We start from the raw sequence: 6,465 nt of genomic DNA, 5'->3' as shown, positions 1-6,465 counted from the left end.
AAACCCAACTTGGAAAAACCGATGTAGCAACTCTGAGGTTTTTTTATTAAGCAGTTTTCTTGAGTACAACTGGGTGCCAAACGGTCTCACCCGATAGAGAAATCACTATGGCAGTAATACTCTCTTCAGGAAGCAGATATTCAGCAAGTCTGCTCCATGAAAATCTCTCCAACAACTCTCTGAGGCTTTGCATCAGCCCTCCTGGCCTCTGCGTCAGCGTTCTGATGCTTTGCGTTGGCTCTCTGGCCCTCTACGTCACTCACGCAGACCTTGGTATCCTCTGCGCAATCCCTCTGGCCCTCTGCATCACTCACGCAGACCTTGGTATCCTCTACGCAATCCCTCTGGCCCTCTACGTGGCTCCTGCTGACTCTGCGTAGCCTTCTCTACCTCAGTGCTGATCCTCTGACACTATCTTGGCCCCTCTGCTATGCCCTCATTGCCCCCTCCCTGCAACTCTAATCATTGGTTCGATTTCTCTCAGCAAACCCCGCTCCAGAAAATCGAACTTACTGATCAACTTGGTGTATCTCCCGCTAACCCTCAAGCCTCCTCTTATACTTTTTCTGTTGAGTTTTCAACGGTTGAGATTAAATCTCTAATCAACGGTTAAGATTAGATTTGGCTTGATCCATGTTATTTAGAACCTTCTCACCCAATTTTATATTAATACCCATTAATATTTTTATTTTCCTAAGTTTAGACTTAGGAACCCATTAAAAATATTAATTATTTTAATATCTCTCTAACCATGTGGACTTTCCCCAAACCATTTATGGGTCATGGAGATCTCATATGCTCTATCCTCTTTCACCAATTTTCATGGCTAGAGCACATCCAATGCTATCCCAAATCAATAGTATTCAGAAATAACTTATGCTTAATAATAAAAACCCTCATATCTGTTGCACTGGTTTTCCCGCATTGGGTTTTTCCAGGGATGTTTGTCCAAAAATAACTGTCATTTGTGTTGTATCTTTCTCTTGTTCAGTTTCTTGTTTCGGCATATTATTTTAAATGGTGTAGGTTGCAATGTATGTATTTCAATGTTTGTCGTAAGAAACTGCAAATAGCTTGTTCATGTAAATCTAACAAGTAGGAGAAATATCATCAGTTGTTGCAGTAGGGATTCCAGTTTAGGAATTTTTACACAAAAAACTTGATTTCTATAATTAATGACAAGGAACTTGAGCTTCTCATTAGTGGGCTTCCAAATATTGATTTGGATGACCTTAGAGCAAATACGGAGTATGTTGGTTACAGTGTGGCATCTCCAATGGTTTTGGGCGGTGGTACAGAGTTTTAATACATGCTTTTTTCAACTTGTTACAAACACTTCAAAGGTGCCCCTAGAAGGTTTTAAAGCATTACAGTGGGATAAGAAGAGTTTTATTTATTCTTTTCTCCTACCTTTGATTCGTGTTCTTTCCACAAATGAAGATGAAATTGAGGTTGTAGAAATAAAAGCAGCAGACGTAAGAAGGAAATCACCTTATTTATCCATTATATAAGGAATTAATAATCAACAAAAAGTCGTCAAATTGGAGAAGTCAAAATACCAGTATATGGAAGATGTCAGAAAATGCCTCCATTATATCGAGGATGGGGAATAAAGTGGGCAGCAGCAAAATTGTCATTGCTTAAGGAAAAGCAACGTCGAGAAGGATGGATTGTTATGCTCCTGAGAAATTAATTGTCCAAGAGGCGAAGTAGCCTATCAATCCCCATAGGCTATAGTCATCAAGAAAGGGGAAACCCCCAAAATCTAAGAGAGTTTTGGGGCAACTGGGCAAAGAAACCCAAAATTGGGGTTCGCAGTAAAGTTCACTCAATCATTTAAGAAGAAGAGGCCCCTCTAGGAAATCTATAAATATAAGAGGGTTGAATTCATTTTCAATCATCATTGGATTGGATCAATTATCTCTGATTTTCTTTGAGCTTGAGGCTCTGAGGGTTTTGAGACCTCTTTTTATACTAATTTCGGCGATGAAAGATTCCACCCTAGTTAGTTTATTTTTCTCTTTCTTCTTCTTGTTCTAGCACAAGGAAATTTATTATCCAAGAACAAAAAGGTTTCCTCAAGGCAAATTTGTAGGGTTGGACAAATTCCTCAAAAACTAACTTATGGCCATATTATAAGAAACTTTGTTGAGAGCTTTGTCCGAGGTAGGTTGTAGCCTCTGGCCTTAGAACAACGAAGAACTGGGCAAAGGCACACTACCATAGTGCTAGACCAAGGCCGAACCCATTGCAAATTCAGCCCATTTTTCAGAAAGTCAACATTCTCCTTAGAACCTGGAGCACTAAATGAGGCAAGATTCGGACATCTAAACTGATAATCCGAATTTATTTTGGGATAAAGCGTGGTCATAGGAAGTGTTACGTGGGTCCCTGTGGTAGATCGGTCTTTATTTGAGGGAGAAATAAGCATTGAACGATGCAAGATCTGTGATACCAAAATTGACGATCCAAATAAAGTGTGGCCATGGGAAGTGTTACATGGGTCCCTGTAGCAAATCAAATTCTGAAGGCCACGACATGGAATAGAGTGTGAATCTTGTAATTGAAGAGGTCAGACCCAAGATCATATCTTGGACGAGTTTTTGGAGGAGTACTGAAGCAGAGAACACAGATCTCCTGTAAGCAAAGATCACCACCTAAGGAAGATCCCTGAAGTTCATCATTTAGCCTAAGGTTGGCCGAAATCAATAAGCACCAAGCAAGTGGTCCACTGGTCCTTGGAACGAGGAATAGCATCATGTAGTAAAACTTGTGGAAGTACGAAGATCCTAATTGAAATAGCTCCGAGACTTCTAAGGCATTTGATCAATAGAACTCGTAGAATGTTTTAGTAGTTGCACATAAATTCAGACCTATGTTTTACTATTGAATTTGCTAAGGCTGGTTGGAACTGAATATATTACGCTGGGTGATTGCATCGCTAGCTTATTTCATAATTGAAGTTGATTTTGTTTATTGAAATTTATGTTATATGTGTTGAGTTAAATTGTTTAAGCAAGGAAGAAATTTTATTTATAACCATAGCTATTGAAGAAGTTCTAGGGCAAAATTCCCTTTTTACATTACATGGTTTTTGTGGATTTATGCCATATCAATGATATTAATTTGTGAATGTATCGTATGCTTGAGTGGAAAATTTGATAGGCATTATGCTCTTGGGCAGATTTGACAGCCATTGAGGCATTTGCCTAATCTTCTTTCACTTGTGGTGACTGCATAGCAGCCCACTTTTTTGTAAGTAAAATTGATGCGTACTAACTAGATTTTTAAAATGGTAATATTAAGTATTGCTTTGTAAGATCTTTTGGACCCTGCATTTGACCATAAAGATCATGGTTTATAGAGGCTCCAAATAAGGTTTTGCATAAGACTAGTAAATGATATTGAAATTTGTCCATAATCTGCACATCCCACAAACAGGACATAGTGTTGTGCCTACACTGAAAAGGTGAGATGCTGCATCACGGATGCCTAACAAGCCTTTTAAAAAAATTAAATTTTTTTTCCATCTCCTTTCCAGATTGGCAGACCATTAAGTGCAAGGTGCTCAACTGTCATCCCTTCCTTTGTGAAGGTGTAATTACCAGCATGCTGTGCTTGTCCTTTGACCAACGGATTGATAACATCTTATTTGAGATATGTTGATTTCTTCTAAGGAGATCATAAGCCAACTTTAGACTCGAGCAAACTATCTCCAGTCAGCTCAGAAACGAAAAGAAGTATAGCACTCTTGAGTCTCCACAGTTGGATTTGAAACGGATGAGATTCAGACGCCAATTTATAGTTCAGCTACACTGAACGCTGACATGGGCTAATCTACAGTGCCTTTATACACAAATTGAAATGCCCAAAATTAAAATACGACCCACAGAAAATTAGTAGGTGCTGAAGAATGACCTGCCATTACAGGTCCCCTCCTTTAATTTTGATAGCAACATTAATTTTCTCTCTTATTTGAAATAAGGATATGCAAGACTCTATACAATAGCCGATAGAAGAAAACAAAATTTTGCAGACCTTTCTGGATGGGACAACCGGCAAGAACTTGGTAACAAACAGCAGTTTTCTAGCTTATAGCTGCAATGTTGGGATTTTCAGAAAAATTGCTATGCGTACTATTTAATACAAGATCAAGCAGAGAAAGAAAAATTTAGGCTAGATTCCAATGTCCAAATCTGAGAAACACATATATGCCTTTACTAACCTCAGTAAGCAGTTCATTGTCATCCATGGCATGTAAATCCAAAAGCCCAGCACCAAACTCGCCTCTGATTTCGGGGGTCGTGAACACGTCGATGGCAGCCCCAGGGGGAGTAAAAGGCTCCAGTCCAGACTCGCCACCGAGGTTCATGCTTCTTAACATCTTAAACAACTTCTGCTTCTCCTCTATCGACTGCGAGCCATATCCCTACCAGCATTGCATTTTACCCCAAATTAAAATCCTAATGATATAGTATTCAAAATATTGCATCCCAAATCCCCAAAAAATAATTTAGCTGAGTCAAACGCCAAACTACTACCGAGATTTATGCCAAAAAATTGTGTTCTGTAGGAAATAACATCAATGTCAAAGTTTGCTGCTAAAATTTATATCGATGATGCAGAAAAGGATTTTGATACTGCTAGAATTTTATCAATGATGCTGAAAAGGATCGTGATACTGTCGAAGTTTAAATAAATAATGTCGAAAATGATCTTTGATAATGCTGAAATTTGTATAAATAATGCCAAACATGATCTTGATAATGCCGAATTCATATGAACAACGCTGAAAATGATCATCATACAGCTGAAATTTAAATTTGCTCTACATTTAGCTTTGGTACAAGGGTTTGGTGCTGAAATTTTCTTAATATCGCTCAAATTTATGAAAATCACCTCAACGTAAACGGCAACTCTGAAATGAATAAAATGCAGGTGAATGAAGGCTAAATAAAACAAACCGGCACAGGCGAATTGGAAAGAAAGCGGTGATCTAGGCCTGGGGAAGCCAAATGCCTCAAGCCGGCCGACTGCAGCCAGCGGGACATGGTGGCATCGCTGGCGTCACCCGTGTGCTGGCCCCCCATAGTTCCCGTCTGGTCATATAGAGCTGCACTGCTCTGCTGCAAATGACTGCCTCTCATCTGACGAGGACCTGTGAGATAATGGAGCGGGCGGGCAGGCGTGGATATTTAAAATAACCTCCTCATGCAGAAGGATAGCCAATCCTGGGCGACTTCTGTGAACGAGGGTTTAATCGGAGTCGTTCATAAAGTACGCCTTCCGAAAAAACGATCAAAGATGTATATATAAACACAAATATGTACATATTCCGTGTCTATGTGCTTAGCTTCGCGTTGTCTCTGCCTGGCCTGGACCGGCAAGCAGAAATCGTGCCGTTCGTGCGTATATACGATGTGTATATATATTTCGAAAACGGATATATCTATTAATATATACAGGACATTCCTTTGACTTTTCGTAGCATTTTCTTTGGTAGGTCTTCTAATGACATGCACACACGAAGTAAAACAATCCTCGGAATTTGGAAGGTGCGTAAGCGGCGGTGGGATCTCCCCTTAGATAGTAAAGGTGTACCGTTCAAATATCTTTTTGCTGATTAAAAGCAACTCTCTTCGCATATTAATCAAACGGGACATTGCATTGTTAATGAGATAATGTTTTGGTTTTTTCATGGAGGAAAGTGGGAACGTAACACTCGCTCGCAGTTATTTTCATTAACATAAAAAGTATCCTATTAGATTTCCTATGTTGCTGGTTACTATATTTTAAATTATTCTATAAATTATTATTTTTTATAGAAAGATATTATATTATTGGCTTTTATGGTCAAAGACTCTTTTGTATTTGTCAATGAGTTAAAAGCATAAAGTTTGACCTTGAGGATATTTTTGTTAATTTTGATGTAGTCTTTCTTTACACTTGCATCCCTATTAAGGATGTTATTGCGGTCATCAATCACCTCACTTATCCTGATACCGCTTGTTTAGTAGAGTTTTGTCTTACTTCTAGTTTTTTTTGCTTTGAAGGAGAATTCTATGAGCAGGCATGCGGGGTTGCCATGGGCTCCCACCTGTCCCCAGTTGTTACTAATCTTTTTATGGAAGACTTTGAATCCAGGGCTTTGGCCTCAGCTCGGCTCCTGCCCAAGCTTTGGAAAAGGTTTGTGGATGACACTTGTGTCATCTGGTCTCATGGTCAAGAAGAGTTATATCAATTTTTCCAGCATCTCAACGACCAATCTTCCTCCATAAAGTTTACTATGGATCAGGAGGTTGATTGGTGCCTGCCTTTCCTTGATGTTCTTATTTCGAAAAAGGATGACGGTTCTTTCTCCCACTAAGTGTTTCAATACTAAGCAGTATCTCATGCCAACTCTCATCATTTCCCTACTCAAAACTCAACACGCTTGCTACACGAGCATTGAGAATCCCTAATGAA

General features: G+C 39.2%; 1 pseudogene across 1 annotated transcript; it reads right to left on the bottom strand.

The window, feature by feature from the left end:
- Positions 1 to 4,171: 4,171 nt before the first annotated feature.
- Positions 4,172 to 5,433, bottom strand: LOC149190054 (kinesin-like protein KIN-13A pseudogene; annotated as a pseudogene). Its single transcript, XR_016255618.1, has 2 exons — positions 4,965 to 5,433; positions 4,172 to 4,429 (listed from the first exon to the last, which is right to left on the bottom strand). The product of XR_016255618.1 is annotated as a kinesin-like protein KIN-13A pseudogene (transcript).
- Between the last annotated feature and the right edge of the window lie 1,032 nt (positions 5,434 to 6,465).

The sequence above is a fragment of the Pinus tabuliformis genome, chromosome 3_1 (genome assembly GCF_031772625.1).
Source record: "Pinus tabuliformis cultivar Carrire ecotype Pingquan chromosome 3_1, CPIR1, whole genome shotgun sequence".
Taxonomy (NCBI): domain Eukaryota; kingdom Viridiplantae; phylum Streptophyta; class Pinopsida; order Pinales; family Pinaceae; genus Pinus; species Pinus tabuliformis.
This window is presented reverse-complemented; position numbering and strand designations above follow the sequence as displayed.